Below are 25,228 nucleotides of genomic sequence, written 5' to 3'. Positions count from 1 at the left end.
ATTTCATTAATATAATATATCACCCATTTTAACTAATACAAAGGTTTGAAGTTTATTTGGGCTAAGGGTATGCACAGATTGTGTTAATTTTTGACATTACTCCAGAACATGTTTCCCCGCAATTTTAGGTAATCGGTATAGAGTATACTAGAATAACGAAAATATTTATATTTGGTATATAGGAGCTGTGATAATTCGTAGACCGTAACGTATTATACGCTCACTTATATTAAGAATATGGGCGCCTAAAGGGTTGAAGTCGAGATCGCCACGATTATCGATTTAATGGATTTCTTCAATTCAGTTTTGTTTTGTACACCTATTGCTTAACATAACTCCATAAAAAGGTCAGTTGCACTTAGGTCAGGTGACCTTGGAGACCAGCGGAAAGTGGAGTTCCTTAATATTAATTTGTTTTCAAATTCTCGTTGGTGCTCCGCAATAACCGGTCTGGCTATGTGTGCAGTTGCCCCATCTTGCTGGAACCAAACGCTATTGATACTCCTTCGGCGCAGTTCTGGGTTAAAAAACTTATTCAATATCTTTAAATAACAGTGCCCATTGACAGTTACTGTTACACCGTTATTTCCTAAGAAGTATGGCCCTACAATACACCTTGATGAAAATGCACACCACACAGTGACTAGTTCTTTGTGAAGTTCCGTCTCGTGGATTATTTATGGATTTGATTCACTACATATGCAGAAATATTGTTTGTTCACATTTCCGTTTAGATCAAAATGGACCTCATCAAACATAAACAGGCAATTTATCAAGTTATTGCCTTCTTCGGATGTTTCAATCAATTTTTGGTGAAATTCCGCAACAGCCGCGATTGTTTCTTGAACATGAACATACGTATTTCAATTGTACGATCTTCTTGCGATACTTCCACTTTCGGTAAACATGTTTACCTCATAATGGTCCATCTACTGGGGGGAGTGCCGCCAAAATCCCGTCTAAATTCCCTTTGAACGGAAATGACGGACTACAAAGAATGGTACCGCTGCACTACCCAACCGCTCTTTTCTGTATCCCATACATTCATTTTTAAAAAACTAAAATAATAACCTGCTAAATAAAAAAAAGTAAGTCTATTACTCATACAGAAAAAAGTTCTTACGGTTTATTTTTGTAGCACGATTCATGAGCCACCCTATACATACTCAACATAAAGTCTACTACAATTTCGAAAATCATTATATGTATGTGTTTACACTTTTGGTCTACAAACTATAATATATTTAATCCTAGATTATAGGTGAATTTTTTTTAGTTTAAAATTTCTTTATTTTGGTAAATAGGAGTTAAAGGAAATACTTTTACCAACTATATTAATTTTTACTACTAGGCAAGCTATATCCAGGAAAAAATTCCCTTTGAATTTAAGTACATTACCTCACAAAATGGCCGATTTTATTGATAAAAAGTTATAGTCATTGGCATTCTCATATTCAGTGTCTGATACTATACAAATTTACACTAAGGTTTGGGACATTTTTATATGAGAGGTGTTACTCATGGACGATACTATTTGTACAAAGTTTTATTCGATACCTTCATTGGTGCTTGATTTATAAGATGTAAAGGGAGATAATTTCATAGAATTTGAAGTTTAGTTATATGGGAAGAACTGTCGTGGCGGAGTGGGTACGAAGAGTACACTGGCGAGAGAGTGAGGAGGGTCTAGGGTACCTGTTATTGCGGAAGGACTATGGGGAAGAGGTGGGACCTCTGATAAAAGTTGGGATTTGGCTCTATGAAACCGTTGTTAAGCCATTAAGCAACGCTTGTTAAGAAACTACACCGTATTCAAAAAGTGGTTGTCATTGGTTTCTATATATGTATATACACATTAAATGTTTTCGCCGCGTCTTTCGCTACTCGCTCTTATTAGTGTGATGCTCTCTACCACATTTGTGTGTTGTAGATTAAATTGTGACTTATTGGAATGTTATTAAGATATGTGAACAACGTTTGGATGTGAATAGAGGGACTGGTTCAGATGGATCGAACTATGACAATACTTAGTTGACAAAAACTGAGGAGTCTGAATGCTTCAGGAAGAGATTTCACACGGAAATATAATATATGTTACCCAAATTAATCTATTTGAAAGTGCAGTTATATGGGCTATATGTACCAGGTTTTGCTTTGATAGTGAAACACAGAAGCACAGTTTCTAAAAATAGTTTTATTTAATTACGATAAACTCTAAATTCAAGTTATCAAGTTCTTGTTTATAGATGAGTATATAGTTATAAGCATGTATTTATGTGGTTTTCCAAGATACCGCGCTTTCGATACCCCCGGTGACACAAGTTAAACTTCGAATAAATTGAAGAGGTCAAAAATGTGCAAATAAGTCAATGGAAAAAATGTATATTCATTATCGATATATATTTTTCGAAGCCTAATACTACATACTTATATTCATAAATAATATACAAGGTGCATTCCAAAGTAAACAGGACTTTTAAAAAAAAGACAGAACAAATGGTTTTATCGGCAAAATCAATTAATTTTATTCAAAATAGTCTCCTTCTGCTTTAATACAGCTTTCTGCACGGCCCAAAAGCATGTCGAACAAGTGTTTTAGCTCGTTGCCCGGTATGGCCGCTAGTATACCGGTGCAAGCCTTTTGAATGACCTCTACGTCTGCATAACGCTTTCCTTTCATCGGCAAATGTATTTTTCCGAAAAGGTAGAAGTCGCACGGTGCCATATCAGGTGAATACGGAGAGTGGTTGATTGTTAAAATGTGATTTTTGGTCAAATAATCGGCCACAAGCGGCGATCGATGAGACGGCGCATTATCGTGCAACAAACGCCAACTTCCATCTTCGCGATATTCGGGCCGAACACGTCGAATACAGCGCACCAAACGCTTCAAAACTCCAAGGTAGAATACCGCATTAACGTTTTGGCCGGGTGGAACAAATTCTTTGTGGACAACACCCTTGGAATCATAAAAAGAAATCAGCGATTTTTTGGTTTTCGACTCATTTCTCATTTATGTCCTCACGACCACTTTGATAACGTTGAAACCACTCGTGTACTCTGCTACGGGATAGGCAATCATCGCCATAAACTTGTTTCATCAATTAAAACGTTTCGGTAAAAGTTTTACCAATTTTAAAACAAAATTTAATGTTGGCTCTTTGTTCGAAGCTCATTTTCGCACAGACGACAAAAACATACTGACACTTAAAACGCAATAACTTCTCTTCCAATAGATGAAATGTCATGAAATTTTTACTGGCGCCACTAGAGTTTACTTTGTTACTTTTTTATTGCTTAGTTTGGAACGCACCTTGCATTCACACATAGCAGTTTACATGCATTGGGATATATATTATATAGGTATGTACATTCAAGTACACTTTAGCCATTCAATAGTCTATTGTAATCGAGTAGGCGATGAGGATAAATAAATGTGAGCAAATACTTAGGACACAAATTTGTAATGTTTGAAACATACAGGCATGGCAAAGAAATGATGCACGAATGATAAAGAAGCTAATATTTGAATATTATTACTAAGAAAATACGTTACATCTATGTAAAAAGGAGATAAGTGGGTATGTGCAATATTTATTAGACTAGAATTGTGTTTTTATGACTGTTTCCCACCTACGCTGTAAGCTTTCTGCCAATGAACTTTTAGTAATTCCTCTAGGATAAATTGCCACGCTTCCTTCACTCCCGAAATTCGTAGTTTCTTTTTCATTAATTTTATTTATTTTGAATAGCATTCTATATATTTTCTAAAGTCGGTTTAGTGTCAGACTGAGATTTATACTTTAAAATAACAGATCTAGGGAGGAAATTGTTTTTCCTTGAAAAATTGGCGGCTAACATTTTTGACATTTAATGAACATTGTATTGGTTACTTTTGTTAGTTGGAGTTTATCGGTCAAATAATGAAAGTACTGAAAAGTTTACGGCACCCTGAAAGAGAAAGAATATGTGGAGCGATCATGCCATTGAAAAGCCGGATCAAGTGGGCAGTGATACAAATTCTATTTTATAACGTTTAAGTACGTTGTGTTTGTTAAATTAAAACTTAAAAGTAAATATGTTTCATTAAAATCAAATCATATTGCGATTTTTTAAGTTTTTCGAAGTTTTAAAAAATAAAAATTAACAAGTAAGAATGGGTTAAGTTTGGCTACCTCCGAACAATCGGTCTCTCGCAATTTGCAAGGATTAAAGAAAAATATTCGAGTCTTGGCAAAACTTTACATTTAACTACCATATTTGGTAGTTTTAACTTATAATATGTGTATGTATGTCATGAACTCCCTCAGTTTTAGTACAACATTTGCTTGATGTCCAACATATTTATATTAAAATTAAACCAAGTAGTACAAATAACTTCATTCTTCGTTATAGTGCTTAATTTTATTTAGACATCTTCTAATGAGATATAAAAACATCTAAATTAACAAAATTTAATACATCGGTGTTTTGAAGGAAATGTCAATCAGATGAGAGGAAATCTTTATATAATATTAGAAGTAACGATTTTATTTATACCCAGCCCTAAACAAAATTCTGGTTACGAAAACATGTTCTTTAATTCCATTAAAATATCGAACAATTGATCAATATAAACGGTATAAAGGAAACCGAAAAGCCGATAATTGTTGGAGACAGGGGTAGTATGGACTGATTGTATTTACAAACTTGAGAACATATGTATTTCCACACAAATTTTTAAAGATAATTTATAAATTATATACAACATTTTTAAATTTTATTGCTAATTTCTGCTGGTTTTCCGTTTTTTTACTTTTTGTTATTTCGCTCTTTGTGAGAGTAACTATAATTTTCTTCTCCCTCATAGCTAGCAGGTCGCATCGGTCGCCTTATATTGCTGCAGGGGAGCTATAGGGAAAAGGTGGGGACTCTCACCGAAGGTGGTGTTCTGGCTCTACAAAACCGTAGTCAAGCCAATACTGTTCTATGGTGTGTTCGTCTGGTGGAGGGCGGAAAGGACCACCCTGGCTAAAAAGCTTGAGCGAGTCCAAAGAGCGGCGCTTATCGGAATCTCCGGTGCACTGTGAACCACACCAACGATAGCTCTCAACGCTATATTAAATATAGCACCTGTGGACATTGCCGGTAGGTGCATTGCTGCGAGGTGTGCTATTAGGCTCAAGGAAGCTGGGCTCTTAAAGAGGTCCGACGCACGCCATAATTCTCTCCCCCTTCAGCTGCATTCCTGAAAATTTGGATCACTGCGTCACAGCGGCCACTCGAGGCGGCTTTTTCTCTGCTCATATCCCGACGAGGAAGATGTGGTGGGGAAGAAGCCGCTGGAGAAGAGGCGCGGTGAGCTTTTTCACGGATGGGTCGAAGCTAGGAGGGAAATTTGGAGGGGGGTTTTCTGTAAAGAGCTCTCCGTCAATCTTTGCTTCAGGCTACCGGACCAGCGTTTTTCAGGCGGAAGTGGCCGCGATCAAGGTGGCGGTAGAAGTACTGTTACGAAGGGTCTATTGATCTGTTTCATAGGAGTTTTAGGTACCACAACGGACCGGCGTTTAAGCTGTCCAAGTGTGATCCTTCTTGGGATCGACCCCCTAACCTAACCTAACCTAACCATAGCTAGCAGCTACTAGCAGTTAAGATACAGACCTATTGTTATCAGCGAGCTAAGGCACAATTTTCAACGGACTGAAAGAGAAACATCCAAAGTTCAAATCGTCTCTATGTACATATATATGGTCAAGTTCGTTCGGTTTTTTATTGATTTTTCAAAAGATGATAACTTTGTGTACATTTGTCCGATTTGAGTCAAATATGGGTTGGCAAAATCCTCCGCTGAACCCTCCACGAGGGTGCCGCCTGGGAATATATACCACAGGTTCACGACGTGGGCAAGGGCGAGCTGGCAACAGTTCGCCCCTGTTGTAATGGTGAGGTATCTAGCTATGGTCAGGCTTCCTATCTGGGTGTTCGGTACTCTTCAATAGTGCAGCATCCAGATAGGAGGTCTTACCATGGTAGGAGGTATATAAAGGGCTGGATCAAGGTGTCATGCGACCCGTGCCGAAGATCAACTTGGCTGGGGGCCCTTAAATAGCCCAGTCTCGCACGAAACTTACGGATACCTGGCGTCCTCCGTAATAAGATAGCCTTACTTGCGTAGCGGCTATGCGCAAGCGGACATGCTTTCCCCTATACTCGTGGGTCCAAAATTATGAGCCAAAACTTTAAAAACAACAAAAACAAAAGGAGTCCGGACCTCCTTCAAAAAGACCGGAGGGAGCGAATTGTTTCCAGAGAAGAGCAGCGTTTGGCACGAGCTCGACAACAGCCAAAGCGAGGACAGGAGTGAAGCTTGGTCCTGGAGCAAAGGCAAATGCTAAAGGGGCAGAAGCCAAGACTAGCGCCATGAAAGCAGCAGCGCTGGAGGCAGCCCATACCAATGCCTGTAGTTAAGGCTTGGCAGCTAAGCAGGAGAAGGAGGGAGATGCCAAAAGCGATGCTGCCAGTAGTGGGTCAGCCAGAGAGTGGCCTTCCTTTAGGATTGACGACCCAGCAAAAGCAAAGTATGCAGAGAGGCGACGCGCTGCATACCTGCTGAAGAAGGTGGTGCTGCAACAGCCAACCAATGAGGAGCTGACAAAGGAGCTCCATTGATTGCGCGAGAGCTGTTCTACCTAACTTCAAGCTAGACGCGCCAGTATTGGCAGCTAAAAAACAAAGGTCAGCTGAAGAGGCTAAGCCGTCAGCTAAGAGACCGAAAACTAAGGGCGTGACGCCCGCAAGATCTTTTGCTGATGTGGCCCGGAACCGCATTGTAATTGGGGTACTGGATAAGGGTGACCCCGAAGGAAAAATCCCCAGAGCCCAATGGCAATGGGTGCAAGCGGCACTGACGAATGTGGCTCTCGAACTGCTACTAAGCAATCCAGGTCCCCCCCGTCATGTGCGGAGGCCGGATGGTATCAAGGGCAGATAAAGATGATAGCGTGTGACGACGAGAGATCGGTCCAGCTATATAAGGCAGCAATAGCTAAGGTGGGGGAGGTCTACCCCGAAGCCAAATTAGTAGCGGTAGACAGAAAAGATATCCCATCCCGACCGAGGGCAGGGGATGGATCCCGGCTACACCATCGCAGCCGGACCAAATAGTGCAGCTCATAAGAGCCTGCAACTGGGGGATGGAGACTCGTCAAGGCCTTTGACGACCCCGCAGCGAAATCGGGTGTGGAGACGAAACGAGCCACAATGCAGATTCTGCCGCTTCTAACAAAAGAATCCATAGAACCGCTAGCGAAAAGTGGCGGAGAGATCAACTACGGATTCACAAAAGTGAAGGTCATGACCTAAAAGTCAGACGCCGATGCAGGAGAAAACTTGGCATCGGAATCGGAGTGCGAAGTCGAGGAAGATCCAGTGGAGTCCTCGAGCGACGCAGAGATCACAGATCAAGGTGAGTGTACTTCGGGGTCTGAGCTTGCGAACAGACTCTCTAAACTTTCCACTGAGAGTGAGCTTTTAAGCGACTCTCATGATGCAGAGAAGACAAAAACTAATGCGTCTTCTCCAAATTAATCTACACCACAGCAAACTAGCGTCTCTAGCCCTAGTTAACCGCATAGCAGAAGAACGGCCTGACTTTGTCCTCATTCAGGAGCCATGGGTTAATGGAGGGCGTATTTGCGGTCTGAGGACACCAGGATATAATCTATACGCAAATGGTTGTGTAGGTAAGCCCAGGACATGTATACATGTTACAGTAGTAAGTAGTATTGAAGGAACACTGCTTCTCAGATCACAGCTATATTGAGTGTATAATTGAAGAAAATGTAGATAGGGAAGAGAAATTTAGGAATCATAGGAAAACGAACTGGCAGATGCACATGCAGGAACTAAAAAAGCGTATTCCTATGATTCCACCATTTCAACCGGAAAAGAAAGAGGACCTAGACATCCTCGTTAAACGATTCACAGATTCTTGTCGTCAAGCACTAGAGGTAGCTTGTCCATTAGCGTACAGTAGGGGAAGAATTAGACCTTCTTGGTGGTCTCCAATACTTAAATACATGCAGAAAAATTGCAGGAAGCAATTCAATTTTGACAAACTATCCCAAGAAGATATAGAGTGGGATAACTATGATAACCACCTTCGGACATACAAAAACGAGGTAAGAAAAGCAAAAAGAAATTCGTGGAAATCGTTTTGTAATGACATCGAAAATACGGCAGAAGTGTCTCGACTGAGAAAGATAATGACACAGTCGAAACATAGCATCGGATACCTTCAGAAGCCAGATCACAGCTGGACGGTATCCAGTAAAGAGACTCTGGGCCTACTAATGGATACTCTTTCCCAGACAGTTCCGAGAACCTACTAGGGGAGCATATAATGGAGAGTGAAGTGGGCTCAGAGTCCCCTCCGCTAGACATAGTGTCAGACAGCAATGTTTATTGGGCAATAGGCAGCTTCAAGCCTTATAAAACGCCGGGACCAGACGGTTTATTCCCGGCTCAGTTACAGCAGTCCCTGAGCTACACAATAAACTGGTTAATAACCATGTTTAGAGGGGCACTGAAATTAAACTATATTCCCTCGATATGGAGGGAAGTCAAGGTGATATATATACCAAAGGCTAGCAAAAGCTCACACATTAATCCAAAGGATTTTAGACCAATTAGTCTTTCATCATTTCTTTTAAAAACGTAGAAATACATATAAAGGACATACTAAACCCAAGAAAAATGGCAGTTTCGCAGCATGCGTACTCGAAGGGTAGATCCACAGAAACGGCATTAAGCTCAGTGGTCGCAGAGATTGAAAAGTCTCTGGAAATAAAAGAATACACCCTCGTAGCCTTCCTAGACATAGAAGGTGCCTTCAACAACATCCAACCGGAGGCCATATTAAGCGCGCTTAAAGATCTCGGCATCTCTGAGCCTCTCCGGAAATTAATTGAACAGATGCTCTTGGGCAGGTCAATTATTTCAACGCTGGGAGCTTCAATGATGCACAGATCTGTCCGAAGGGGTACACCCCAAGGAGGCGTGTTATCCCCACTTCTCTGGATCCTGACAATGAATAAAATGCTTGTGGGTCTAGAAAAGAAGATTATTATATTTAATATTATAACAATATTAAACGATATTAATCGATGGGCCGTATCATGCGAACTGAATTTAAATGCTAGCAAGACAGAACTAGTATTGTTGAAGCATCGAAACACAGTACTCCAGAAATCACGCCGCCATTTTTAAATGGCACCAGGCTAACGGTAGGAGATAAAGCAAGCTACTTGGGACTAATTTTGGACAGGAAGCTTTCTTGAAAACAAAACTTGGAAGCGAGGGTAAAGAAAGCAGCTACAGCGCTTTACACATGTAAAAGAATGGTGGGGCTCAGATGGGGACTGACACCTCGGGTAGCTCACGGGCTCTACACAGATATTGTAAGGCGGATCATGACCTACGGTACAGTAGTATGGTGGCCAATTACAGAAAAGAAATATGCGATCAGAAGCATGGAAAGTATACAAAGAGCAGCTAGTATTTGCATCAGTGGAGCTCTCAGAACTACGCCAAGAACTACGACACTCAACACAATTTTACACTTGCTGCTAACAGATCTGCATTGCAAACAAATGGCAGCGAAGTCAGCTCTGAAACTGAGGGAATCCTCTCTACTAGTCGCAACAAGGGGCATTCTATGATACTTAGAAAGTTCCCGTTTCTTCCCATAACTACGGATTTTCGCAATCCTATGGAGCTGAACCTAAATCCGGTCCTCAATATTGCCTTCCCCTCCAGAGAGGAGTGGGAAAGGGACGTAGTGGACAAGGAAGCAGGGTTAAGCTTATATACGGCTGGTTCAAAACTGAATAACCGAGTAAGCGGCGGTGTCTTCTCGGCTAAACTAGATACCAAAATCGCCTTCCGGTTACCAGACCACTGCAGTGTCTTCCAAGCGGAGGTCACTTCAATTAAAGAAAGCCTTCATGTACTAACCAAAAGTGTAATCACAACAAGAAGTGTATTTATAGGTATATACAGACAGCCAGGTGGCTTTGAAATCTCTGATGTCTCATAGGATTTCGTCGAAGAAACGAACGAATATTGTAAAAGCTGTCAGGAAGTAGAAGAGGAGGAGACCATTAAACACCTATGCGATTGCGCAGCACTGTATAGGAGAAGAATCGCAACCATCGGTCGTGGGTTTCATGACGACGTCTCGGAGGTTGCACAGATAAAACTTGTCTCGCTGATGAAGTTCATCAGAAGTACGGGGTGGTTCAGAGAGGAGCCAATAGAGTGAGGGGATCACAGTCCCAGTGGTATCACAATGGGCCTCCTAAAGGCCTAAGTGTGTCGACAGCCACTTTACCTACCTACCTACCTAAGTCAAATATGCGCCGCTTTGTTCATAAACTTGTTGCCAACGAGATGCCAACTTCATATACCTCTCGTTGAAGGCTGCGTCCCTATTGGCAAAAAACTCGGAGAGCCAATTTTCACAGGCCTCTCTTGAGGCCAACTTCTCACCATTAGGCGAGTTCGCCATGGACAGGAAAAGATGGTAATCACTTGGTGCCAGGTCCGGACTATAAGGTGGGTACATTAGGACCTCCCATCCGAGCTCCCGGAGCTTTTGGCGCGTCACTAAAGACGTGTGTGGCCTGGCATTGTCCTGATTGAACACAATTCGGCCTCTGTTGATCAAAGATGGCCTCTTCTGGATGAGTGGTGCCTTCAAGCGGTCCAATTGTTGGCAGTAGAGGGCCGAATTGAGCATTTGGCCATAGTGGAGCAGCTCGATGATTCCTTGCCAATCCCACCAAACACACAGCAAAACCTTTCTGGCCGTCAATCCGGTCTTGGCCACCGTCTGGACCACTTCCCCGAGTCGTGGTCAAGACTGTTTGCGCTCGATGTTGTCGTAAGTGACCCATTTTTCATCGCCAGTCACATTCCGCTTCAGAAACGGGTCGATTTGGTTGCGATTCAGCAGCGATTCGCAGATGGAAATTCGGTCCATCATGTTTTTTTGCGTTAGTTCGTGTGGCACACAAACATCGAGCTTCTTTTTGAATCCAAGGTTATTCAATTGGTTCCAAACGGTTTTCTGGCTTATCTTTAGTTCCTCAGCAATTAATTAAGTGCTCACGTGACGGTCTGTTTCCACTATTTCTTTGATTTTATCGCAATTTTCGACGACAGGCCTCCCGACGCGTGGTGCATCTTTGACATCGAAATTACCGGAACGGAACCTAGCAAATCACTTTTGTGCTACACGTTCGTTTACAGTATCGGGCCCATAAACTAAATTAATTTGTTCAGCTGCTTTGCTTTTTCGCCTTGATCGAAGAAAAATTGTAAAATATGGCGTCCATGGCGTATGGTCCATCTTTGACGAGCGCTCACAACGTACTGAGTCAGTCAATCGAAAACTTTCAAGGACAAACTTTTAGCGCGAAATAACACCAGGGCCGTATAGTATGACATGATGCGACATGTAACACTAGTACTATGGACATTAACGCCATCTCTTAGATAAAAACCGAACGAACTTTTTACTTGACCTAATATATGAAGTACAGTACTTAAATAACGAACAATTGGGATTTTTCAGTACTCGGTTTATCGAACAACATAAAGAAGACAAATGTAGAAAGAGTTGAAAAAGAAAATGGTGGTGAAAACAGAATTCAAAAAATACAATTACTATATTAATGATATAATTTCTTTCCTTATCAACTAAGTGTAAAAGCAGGCTAATTTTGTTGAAGAGTATGATCTTCCTATTTCGTCATTCTTAAGGCAAGATGAGCATGCTTTGGCAATGAGGAATGAGATTAAATTCTTGAATTCGGCTTTTCCAAATATAAATACCGTTAAGTTATATGCTTAGACTTTTTCAAATAAATATTTCTATTTAACATTTTCGACTTCAATTCTCAGTCAGCGATTTGAATGAATGGTTTGAACAAAGTTTCATACACAAAATTTTGCAACAATGTATCCAGTGGGCTAAGCAGAAAAATGTCGAATTCATAAAACTGATTGACAGAACTCCAGGATAAAGTCATCAAATGTAATCTTTATTCCAATGAAGCAAACGACGCTTTAACAATTTTTTAAATAGCTATAGAAATTTATATTACTGATATGCAAATATTTTGATCTCATGAATTAGGTTTTAAAGAATTACTTCCTTTGAGGTAACATGCATAAACGCATTGAATTGTTCCTTGTTTAACAAATAACTCAATAAACATTGTAATAATTTGCAATTCTCGATTACTTTACTCATTTTTATTCAAAAACATACCTTGCTAAGTTAGTACTCGAATTAACGAAAAATTCGATATAACGAACTGTCCTGACAGTTAATGTGTTCATTATTTCGGAATACTGCTGTTATATTTACGTTTTCAATAATCTTTGTGGACGTAAATCGTGGGTTAACTTTTGCCATATTTATTATTTTCCGTTTTTCCCGGGCTGATAATATTTTCGGACGGCCAATTTTTCTTTGAGACAGACTAATTTCTTTTGTTTGGTTTCCATTTTTTTTTAATATTATTAAAACGCGTCACGAGCTCTTTAAACGACTAATTATATTAAAACACAATAGAATCTACTCAAAAAGAACGAACAAATTAATGAGAAATAACGGTATTTCCACTTCAAGCTAACTAAACGCAGATTAAATGGTGCCTATATTTACTTGTTATTACACTAAAATCCTGTTATCTCAAAAATTAAAATAGGAATATACATTTTTGTTTTAGCATTTTGAACTTAAGAATATGTCTATGTGGTTTTTAGACAAATTTACAAATTTTTTTTCTTTATATTTCTTGACATGTACACATGATATGAAAATGCCGACGCCAAAACACTATTCTGTACTTTTGTGACTCCATATTGGTGTCAAGTACATGAATTATTTTAAGAATTATATCAAAATATTTTTAAATTATTACTAATAACTCACAATGAAGTAAAAATTAATTAACATAAAATAATTTTAAAAAAAATTAAATAATAGTTCATTAAAAGGGAATATATAATATTTCTAATGACATATCAATATTCCCAGTTTGGCATACATAAGTAGGTATAATATTATATTCTCTTCAATATTCTCCGGTTTGTTATGTTTAAAGAGGGTATGTGTACAGATTCACCGCTGTTATAAAAGCGAGAAATTTTATTTGTTCCTCCTGTGTGTGAGGTGATTTCCCCGATAGAAATTTTACAAATGTTCGCTGTCGAACCTGCACTTTCTCGTTCTTCTACGTTCTCTGGTATTATTACGCATCAGAACTTAACGTATCGGAAGAGCAGTCGTCTATGAGCAAAGTGGCCATTAAGCAATCATCATAAAATGCTAGACACTTTAACCCAAAACAGCTCTCAGCAAGACTACGAAGTCTGAACTATCTCAGCTTTTAATGATATTTTGACTACGAGCGATTCACAATTCGCACTAAATTGAACACATCCGGGGAATTACGGCACTACAATACACATACATATATATTTATAATAAATAATATAGTAATTATAATTTAAACTATAATATTATATTCCAATAGACATGTTCTACAACTGTATAATTCTGAACTACTTTAAATAATTTGTAGTACAAGAGCCTGCTTGTGTGCTGAATAAAGCATACACCTGAGTGAGGTTTAGCCATTGTATAAATCTACAAGTAACCAATCTTTCTATTTTCACTAATACACGCGCAAAAATGTCATACTTGTACGGGTTGACCCAAATATTCCACTACATGAAAATATTGCATGCAAATGTGGGAACAAAATGTGGACATCAATGGATTAAATTCAAAGGTACTTCAGTTGTTGCCAGAGGACTTGGTGTCATATAAAAATATTCATTAACAAATATATGACAAAACAATCTTAATGTATTAATTTAACAAAAATCGGGTACAATTCATGAACAACATAATAATAATCGAAACAATGTACTAATTAGTTAATAATATTTACAAAATATTCGAAACCACTCACAGCGAGATACCTATCAAATGTAAATTTAATCTTAAGGAATTTTAATAATCGAAAAATATTTGAATATGTAATAATGTATAAACATAACACGGCAACACACTGTAGCAAATATGAGGCATTTCTACGTTTTATTAGTAGAATATTAGTAGGCAGCCCGTACCAAGTGTGACTTAATAGTACAATATTTGGGATAACCCGTACTAAGTGGGACATTTTTGTCTGTGTATTAGTGAAAATTTTTTTCGAACCCCCATTAGAAGTTCTACTTCAAAAAGTAGTTCACGTTGCCAATCCCGTTGAAACCTACCTGGTAACGCTTACATGGGAAGTCCTACCCCCCCGATATATTATATATATTTTGCACCGTCCGATTACTATATGTTTCGTTAATTTCGCTCAGACGCAGTTCCACTCATAAAAAGACGTCAAAAAATAGCTTGATTTTTGGATCAGTCGGCATATGCGGCTCATATTCCTTTAATGCTATGTTTAATTTTGTCGATTAAATATACATATACAAGTAGCCAAAGGCATATACATATATGCCCTCTTTACCGAAATCTAGTTGTTCTGGCTTCTGTTCTGGCTAGTTCATTTGCTACACAGTTCCCGGAGATATCACTGACCCATTTCAGGTTTATTGTAAAATAGGATGTCAGATCCGCTGGGATATCAAAGCATTCTTCCACCGCCTGACTGTCAGTATATATAAATATATATACGTGGCTATGGGAAGAAACGGGAGCTTCTCAAGTATCATAGAATGCCCCTTATTACTGACGACTTATAGGGAGGATTCCCTCAGTCTAAGAGCTGACTTCGCTGCCACTTGCTTGAAAAACAGGTCTGTTGGCAGTAAGTGTAAAATTACGTTTAGCGCCTGGCTTGGCGTTGTTCAGAGAGCTCCACTGAAGTAAATACTGGCTGCTCTTTGTATGCTTTCCATACTTCCAATAACGTATTTCTTAAATGGGAAATGGTATAAATAAATGAGGCAACCGGTCATTTGAATAGGCGTGGTTGTAATCTGATTTTGCCCATTTTCGCACTATAACATAAAAATAATAGAAGAATATTATATACCGAAGTAGGTTAAAATCGGTTGAGGTAATCCCAAGATATGTTTTCATAATGGGAAATCGGTTCCTATAAAGTTATCTTATACCATCTCAGAGATAAAATTTAATGTCTCTGGCGTGTTTAGTGCTGGATTTATCGCGCTTTTAGTAGTTTTTAACAGTACCGTTATATGGGGAGTGGGCGGAGTTGCCACCCGATTTCAACTATTTTCACACCGTCAATAGAAGTGCTAAAAACATTTGCTTCTAGTGAATTTTGTTATTATAGCATTAACGGTTTAGGAGATATGCACATTAAACCTATTAGAGGCTTTTTTTTTAAAAAAAAGTTTCAACTGCAGATGCCCCTCCCTAATGTGATCCTGTGTACCAAATAACAGTCTTGTATCTTATTGCGGAGCTTAGTTATGGCAAGTTATTTGTTTTTGATTAATGGCGTTTAATGGGCGTGGCAGTGGTCCGATTACGCCCATCTGCAATACCAACCGTCTCACGGTACCAAGAAACATGTCTACCAAGTTTCATAAAGATATCTCAATTTTTACTCAAGTTAGAGCTTGCACGGACGGACAGACGGACGGACGGACGGACAGACAGTCACCCGGATTTCAACTCGTCTCTTCATCCTGATCATTTATATATATATAACCCTATATCTAACTCGATTAGTTTTAGGTGATACAAACAACCGTTAGGTGAACAAAACTATTATACTCTGTAGCAACAGGTTGCGAGAGTATAAAAATTAATGTTGATGTGGCACTCAGGTCCGTAGAGGATAAGCGATTGATGTGTGGGCGATGATCCCGCCCTTTTTGTTAGGTGTACAGGTGCCGTGTTATGGTATTTTGTGTTGTCCTGAATGGTGTGATTTCATCGGGTGGTGAGAACCTGTGAATGTTCTCAAGTGTGGTATGTACATTAGGGTGCGCGAGTTGTTACCGGAGGGAGTGGTGGTACTAAAGGTTAGCTCATTTAAATGGCAGGGAACACGTGTGGCAAGTTTTATTAGGATATCTCATTGGACAAGTTTTCCCAAAAATTATGTTGTTTAGCGCTGAATTATAATGGTTTTCACAAACACAAAGGTTCCTACAAGAACTTGATTCCGATCTAATTTCGTGATGACACCTCGTCAAATAAAAAAGTTTTACATGCAAACACTTTATTCCGATCGATCATTTAATCTGGCGGCTATATGCTATAGTCATCCGATCTATACAATTTCTTTGAAGATTGCATTGTTGCCTTAAATAATAATCCATGCCTCATTTCGAGAAGATATTACGTCAAATAAAAAAGTTTCTATACAAGCACTTGATTCCGATTGTTCAGTTTGTATGGCAAGTTAAGGAATGCAACTTCTTTGCTTCAAATTCTGATACCACCAAAATAGCTGACACTTTAAAGTTCAGAGAGCTCCACTGAAGTAAATACTAGCTGCTCTTTGTATGCTTTCCATACATCCAATCACGTGTTTCTTTTCCGTTATTGGCCACCATACCAATATACCGTAAGTCATAATCGGCCTTACAATATCTGTGTAGAGCCCGTGGGCTACCCGAGGCGTCAGTCCTTATCTAGGCCCCACCATTCTTTTACACGTGTAAAGCTCTCTAGCTGCTTTCTTTACCCTAGCTTCCAAGTTTGGTTTCCAAAAAAGCTTCCTGTCCAAAATTAGTCCCAAGTAGCTTGCTTTATCTCCTATCGTTAGCCTGGTGCCACTTAATAATGGCGGCGTGATTTCTGGAGTACTGTTTTCCTTAGTGAACAATACTAGTTCTATCTTGCTAGCATTTAAATTCAGACCGCATGATACGGCCCATTGATTAATATCGGTTTATATTTCTGCATAAGGCTAGCGAGGGTATTCGGAAACTTGCCGCTAACCGAAACTGCCACACCGTCAGCGTAGGCCACAACATATACCACCTTCTTTCTTAGATCCAGCAGCCACTTATTCTTTGTCAGGATCCAGAGGAGTGGGGATAATACGCCCCCTTGAGATGTACCCTTAGCTTGAAGCTATTTATTGCCCAGCGTACGTTGCTTTCTAACTCTATGTCTATAGCAGTGCTATCTGCTCCACTGCCTTAAGTATATTCAACAGTATGGCTTTCAGAGCTACCTGGGAAGTGGGTATTCATTAGTAGTCCTAGTGACTCCTAAGTCGAGACGCTTCCGCCGTGTTCTCGATATCATTACAAAAAGATTTCCAAGAATTTATTTTTTCTATCCTAAGTTCCTTTTTTTATGACCTAAGGAGGTTGTAAAAATAATACTAAAGGTACGCATACCTATAATACATCTACATCTGTATACATAACCAATGTACATAGGTATATATAATACGATATATGTATTTAGGTTTTATTGTTATGAAATAAAGCACGACGTTTTTTTTTTATTTTCTACTGAAATGAGTGTAAGGGAATCCCTTCAGTGTTGGTTGACTTAGCCCAAACACTAAAATGAACTGAGTGTATGCGTATATGTATTTATTTATCCTATAAATAAAAAGAGTAAATTTAAGTTTGACCATTTGCACTCTTTACATTTTAAAATCCCAGAGCACTCCCTAAATCTTCAATTTTCACTATAAATTTACTTTCACGCTCCGAAAACTTATTTGAAAAAGCATCCACAAGAGTAAACATCGTATTTTATCAAATAACGTCTTTTATAAAGCGCTTCGGTATCTTCGCAATAGATTATAGACCGACGCGCATTGAGACTTTCATGCCACATCAGAGCAAATGTAACGGTATCGCAAGAATTTTAATAAGACTTATTGACCGACTGGTACACAAGTCTATGAAATTGTGAAATGAAGTCCTCAGGATTAATTTCAATTAAATTGCCACAATATTTATTGCTTTCAGGGAAAATAGTTGTGAGTAATTTAAAATTACGGCGATCAAACTTTATGAAGTTGGCAAATCGTATGCGGGTCGTTATGAAGAGTAGGCAGAAAGGTGAGAAACCACTGGAAATGTCGAAGACGGAAACAAATTATTTACTATTTGTTTCGTTAGGCGATGTGGTTTTCCGCTCTCAAATTATTGAATAGTAGTTAAGTTTATCACAAAAGTGTAGACAAATTACATTCGGACTGTGCTAATATTTATTGTTCTAAAATATATAACAACATAAAAGTATTTAAAAAAACATGTGTCTTCAACATAAGAAGTCCACGCAAGGTATAGAAATATACATAATATAAGAAATAACTCTAATTTATTGAGATAATTCAATTATTGCCTAAGATAATTTAATTATTTATAACGAAAGTCACTCGCTAAAAGCTAACTAAGTGCAACCGAACATTTTATACTCATGCAACTTGTAGGGATCAAAGAGATACCTTCAGATGTTGGTAAACGTTCTATTAAAAAAAATTGCGAAAAAATTCAACATACATAATTCTACGAAATCCTGAATGGATTTCAATTAAATTTAATATTTTATTAAGTTATTTTGTAGATCACAGACTCACTTAGTTTTATTGTTATATTTTGCTTCGCGTCGGCTAAAATTATATTTAAAACATCTTCAAATCTGATACATGTGATATAAACTCTAGCGGAGAGGCCCAATTTAATATATTGAGATAATGTGGAAAACGTCAACCAGAGGATAGCAATTCATTATATATGTGTGATATGAGGTTTATACCAAGTTTTACACCAAATTCTTACATATTCAGCGCTAAATAATTAAAATAATTTTATAATTTTTAAGAAAACTTGTTCACATAACAAAAATGTACATATGGAGATAGAGGTAGTATTTACCCGATTTGATATATTTTTGGCATTGCTAACTTTTTCATTAAAGTATCACCAATGTATGCGGATAAAGTCAATCAGATGTTTTAAAATCCTGATCTCAGTTATATGGCGGCTTGGGCAAGTTTCCTCCCGATTAAATCTATTTAAGGCACAAAGATACATTGTTATCAGAAAAACACGCTCTGATTACTGATCTGATTTAACCCATTTTTGACGCACAGACATACTACAACATCTGATTTTTTTACTTTCAAGTATATAAATCAATCACCAATTAATATATCGGCATAAAACATTCCACAAATAGTGCCCTAAAGGTATGCCATTCTTGGTCTTAAAAATTGTCAAAATTGGACCATAACTGTGACAGCCTCCAGATACCAAAGATGTAGACCCCAGTGCCAATATGTAAGATATGCGAAAAATGCGATGAATCGGGTCAATATTTCCATTTGCTCCCATATACTTAATATAAATATTTTCGAACTAAGATATCGTAATGAAAGTCAGTGAGAACCTCTTTTTAGCAACAGTGGTTCAAATCAGGTGAATACGGCTCTCGCGCCCATTTACCTAATATACGGATTTTCAAATATCCGGTTGACTATGTTTTAATAGGTTTAATGTATATATTTCACAAAACTCTTAAGCTTTATCAGCCAGATTTGCTGAAGATAATTATTTTAAACATTTCCTCAAATGGTGTGAAAATGGGTGAAAACGGATAATAACCACGCCCACTCTCCATATCACAGCTATTTTGAAAACTACTACTTGTAAATGCGCGAGAGTTCATTAAGTTAATACACGAGAAACTTTAAATTTCAAATCGTATATGAAGCTGAGGGGCTTCATAGGAGCCCGTAATGAAATTGTACAATGGGCGTGGCACCGGCCACCTTTGGGTGAAATCTCATACCTCAGGAACTACTATACCAATTTCAACCAATTTCAGCAAATATCTTGTTCTCTTTTTCTAACAGTGTGAAAATGGGATAAATCGTACTACGGCCACGCCTATTTCCCATATAACATAACTTTTAATAGCATCATTCGCTTGAATAGTATACAAATCCAACACCAATAAATTTATCGGAATAAAAATTCTGCCCTTAATTTACATATGAAATCTCACGTCTAAATAATAATCTAATAGTCGAAATCGGATCATAACACCCCAAGTCCCTAAATACCAAATATGTGAACCTGAATGATTATGACTGATTTTTAACTGAACATATCGGTTCATGAAACTTTGAGAACGTCTCTTTCTGGTAATAACATGTTTTTGTACTTAAAAGGAGTAAAATCGGATAAACGCTTCCCATAGCCCCAATTAACTTAACATAAGAATCAACAATGTTTGAATGTTATATATAGGCCAATCTGTGAGCAAATTCATATGGTGCAGAGGTTGGTTATAAAGTTTCTGCTCTCACCAAGAAATAGCACTACTAGCTTCAAATTGGTACATCTGTCGTGAGAATAAATGCAAAGTTACAAGTCATTCTGTCAATTAGTTCTTTGTTTACAAGCCATTTGAAGTTACGTGTATTTTTACTGAATATCGCGCAGTGATTAGATTCTTGTTTTGTTTAAAAGCAAAGAAAATTTATGAACTATTGTTAGAAGTGTATAAGGAGTCCTCATATAGTTCATAGGCATCTCAGACGAACGAGTACTGAAAAAGCCGTTTGGAAACTTAGTGCCGCACAAGTTAACAATTCAACAAAAACTGGATCGAATATGAATTTCTCAGCATAATTTGATTCGTTTGAAGCAAAATAAAACCGATTTCTTGCGTCGTAACTATGGAGACTTGGATCTACACAATGATCCAAAATGGAACAAGAACGTTTACAGTGGACTAAAGCTGGTTGTTCAGTTCCAAAGCAGATGAAGTCACAACAATCGGAAAAGAAGGTTATGGCATCAATTTTTGGGATACAAAAGGAATTCTGTTGATTGATTATCTTCAGAAAGTTAAAACAATCAACTCTGAATATTATTGCAGCCTTTTGGATCAGCTGGATGAACAAATTCGTGAGAAAGGACCTGGTTTGCAGCACAAAAAAAAACATTTTTCATCAAGACAATGCACCTATTCACAAAGGTGTTTTAACGATAACAAAATTCCACGAGTTAAAGTACAAATTGCTCGAAAATCCACCGTATTAGCCAGATTTGGGTCCCAGCGACTACTATCTCACAAGAAACCTGAAACAATTCCTTCGTGGAAAGCGTTTTTCGTCGAATGACGAAGCCAGAAACTTTACAATCAACCTGTATATCGTAAGCTAATATATAAATTTCGTTGTGCGACACATTTTAATATGAAGATCTGGAGGTAAACTGTAGCCTCAACAAAATGACATTTTAAATACCTAATGTTAGATATCTGTAAACAAATAGATAAATAAGATCTTTTGTGGTTTTACGATTATTAGTAGCGTATAAAAGGTTTAGGTATTCAGTCAGATGTACATAGTATTGTAGATATGCATACATGATATACACATATTATATAAGGCCTATCAGCATATCATGAGCAGTCTTTTAAGAAAATTATGGTATATTGTCTCAATATATAATAAACACATGAAACTTATGAAGAGATTTTTCTTGTAAAGTCTTTCTAGATAATTAAACAAAATTCTTATTTCTTAATAGTACATATATGATGTATAGGTATATACGTGATACATTCAAAAGTACGTATGTATGTTGTGTGTACAAATATATAAGGTTCAAATATCTCCCTTCCGCTTTTTTGCTCCTCATTCAATGCTTTATAAAAAGTGTTACAGTGATCGGATTTAGTTAAAATATACGCCGTTTTGTTCGATGATCTGTTTCCATCTAGACGGCAACTTCATAATACCTTCCTCGTAGAAGCCCCCCTCCTTATTTGCGAAGAATTCGGACAGCCACTTTTCACAAGCCTCTTTTGAGTTCAACTTCACACCACCAAGGGCATTCGCCATGGACAGGAACAGGTGGTAATCACTTGGCGCTACGTCCGGGCTATATGGTGGATGCGATAAAACCTCCCATCCGAGCTCCCGTAGCTTCTGACGAGTCATCAACGAAGTGTGTGGTCTGGCGTTGTCCTGGTGGAACACTACACCCTTCCTGTTGGCCAATTCTGGACGCTTCTGGTCGATCGCCTGCTTCAAGCGGTCCAGTTGTTCGCAGTAGATGGTAGAATTAAGCGTCTGGCCATATGGGAGCAGCTCATAGTGGATGATTCCCTTCCAATCCCACCAAACACACAGCAAAAACCTTCCTGGCCGTCAATCCCGGCTTGGCCACTGTTTGGGACGATTCACCGGCCTTCGACCACGACCGTTTTCGCTTGATATTGTCTTACGTGATCCATTTTCCGTCGCCAGTCACCATCCGCTTCAAGAATGGGACGAGTTCGTTCCGTTTCAGCAGCATATCGCAGGTGTTGATTCGGTCCAGAAGGTTTTTTTGCGTCAAATTATGCGGCACCCAAACATCAAACTTTTTTTTGTATCCAGCCTTCTGCAGATGGTTCAAAATGGTTTGGTGACTAACTCCCATCTCCTGGGCGATGTCACGAGATGCCATATGCCGGTCTAACTCGATGTATTCCATGATTTGATCGGTATTTGTCGTCACAGGTCTTCCGCCGGCTGACTTATCCATGGTGTCGTTTTCACCGGCTCTGAATCGTCGAAACCATTCCTCCGCGGTTCGAAGTGATAGAGTACCATCCACCAAAACACCATTAATCTTACGGAAAGTTTCTCTGGCGGATTTGCCTTTAACGAAGGAAAACTTTAAAATAGCGCGAATTTCGGCGTTAGTGAACTCCATGTTTACACGTCTATAACTGTTGAACGCAATATCCAAACTAATCATGCATAGCGTTGTTTTTTAGGTTATGTCAAGACCTTTCAAATTATGTATAGTGTTGCCAGATACGAGCTCTGTAGCGCTTTGTACATAGCCGCGAAATTCAAAAGACAAAAAAGCGGAAGGGAGATATTTGACAACCTTTATATTATAAGTATGAATACACTGTTTTTAAATCTTCAGTAACCCTATACTTGAACAAACAGTAAACAGATGTGACTAGATACTACATGTATAGTAATTATATAATATTATGTTTTTAATAAGATACACGTCTGAATAATCTGTTAAACAAATTGTATCAGAACCATAAAAAGGACTAAATGATTAAAATAGCATAGCAGCATCAGAACTATAATAAGAGTTAGCCGGAAAGCAGACCAGTATCGAGATCAAAACAGGTATTCAATTATCCAGAAAGCAAAGTGGACGGACGGACCCATACAATTATAAAATATATACTCGTAAATCGTTAAAACTAAACGTGCACTAAGTCGTTTATAAAATTGACGATGTATGTGAATTTTTCGGACAAACTCATTGTGTAGAGTTATTGAGCAATCACAAGCCACTGAAAGCCACTAAAATCTTAGATTAGATCCCGAAGTACGTCTGTCCGAGTAAATAATCGACTACATAGAATGAGGCACCGAAATTTTCAAATACGTTTCGAAGAACAAATCAGAAACACGAGGTACGATTCGTTGAACTAATTAAAAATACTGTTCAACATAGGACTAGGCGACAAGAAATACTAGTGGACATAGATTTCGTTAAGATAATCCCGAGGTACGTTCTGAAAGGTACGCGATAGAAATCCTGAGTACAGGAATGTAGAGCGCATTTGTGATCAATTAAATTTCGAAACCATTGCTTTAAGTTCCTTCAATTTCCTTCGGAAGATAGAAATTACAATTTTTCTGCAACTTGCAGATATTCGATTGTTAAAAAGAACATTTTAAAAATATGTTTAGCTAACGATCTAGACTTTCCTGAAATTCCGGATTATTTTAAAGATTTAACCCCAATTAAAGAACGTCTCAAAATGCCTAGATTGCCTTTTATGACAATGCGTCCGTTAGGATATCAAAGTCAGAGTTTGTTAAAGGTGCTGTGGTTAATATAGCAATTTCTGTTAACAATATTGTGACATCTCTACCGAGATCGTTTGATGAGACTTGTGACATTTTTACAATCATTATTGCATGACCGAAACCATACGTCACTCAAAGATTAAGAAAGCTTTGCAAATCTTAGTGAATACCCCTCTGTATCGTGAGCACAACATGCATATTAATCAGAACTGGATTTCAGAATTTAATAACGAAGAAGAAGTTGCTTTGCTACATCTGCAGAGAATGCCAGATTCGTTCAATCCCTCCATAAATCCAGGCGGTCAAGAGACGCTTTTGGGCAATATTCCTGTAGAACATAACCGTTTAATTATAGCGCCAGGTGAAGAACAAGGACCAATTGACATTATTCAAGATAATAATTCCTCATTTGGAACAATATACGTTGGACAAAATCTTACATGCTCTGAGACATGCGAGGTGTGGTAAAAAGAAAAGTTGAATTTTAATTTCTTTTGAAAAGTACTTATTTGTTTATCAATATCTAGTTTATCCCTTGATCACACCAATTGTGGCAAAATGCTTTACTTCCATTGGTTTCTTCAGTGTTGGGAATAGGAAGAAGTCGCAGGGAGCTAAATCTGCTGAATATGGTGGTTGAGGCATGATTACGATTTTGTTTTGGGAATACTAATGCGACATTGCTTATGCTCAAAATTTAGCAATTTTGGAACAAACGTCGCTGCCACACGTTTCATGCACAAAACATTCGAGTAAATTTAATGACATGAGCCAATTGATATGCCAACATCCTCTGCAACTTCCCCAATAGTGATTCGAGCATTTTCAAGAACAATTTTTTTCACTGTTTCGATGTTTTCTTCGGTTGTTGACGTTTCCGCACCTCTAGGATGCTCATCGTCATCAACATCTTCCTGGCCTTCTGTAAAGCGATTGTACCACTTATAAAATTTTTTGAGGCAAAGTGGTCCATTTTTAACTCAAATTTTAATACATATTCTTTGATCCGTTTCTTTCAAAAATCAAAAATCGAAAGGCAAACGTGACTAACCTTTTCTGTTGTCAAAAACAATCTACTAATCGAAATTGGCTTCTAAGGCAAGCACATAATAAACATATGTGTCCGATTATAACAAAAACAAAATATCGATAATCGAAAATCGAAAATACACAGCCCACGAAAAATCAAAATTCACCTTCTCCTTTGAACACACCTCCTACAGTAAGATAGTACGTTCTGACCCCGTGATATGCGGCATTATCTCACAATTTACAACAGACATTCGATACCTCCGTGGTGGCTAGATGAGTTACGCCTCCCCCCTCCATACACGCCACTGCGCGCCAACACACCA

The sequence above is a fragment of the Bactrocera oleae genome, chromosome 5, assembly GCF_042242935.1.
Source record: "Bactrocera oleae isolate idBacOlea1 chromosome 5, idBacOlea1, whole genome shotgun sequence".
Lineage (NCBI taxonomy): Eukaryota > Metazoa > Arthropoda > Insecta > Diptera > Tephritidae > Bactrocera > Bactrocera oleae.
This window is presented reverse-complemented; position numbering follows the sequence as displayed.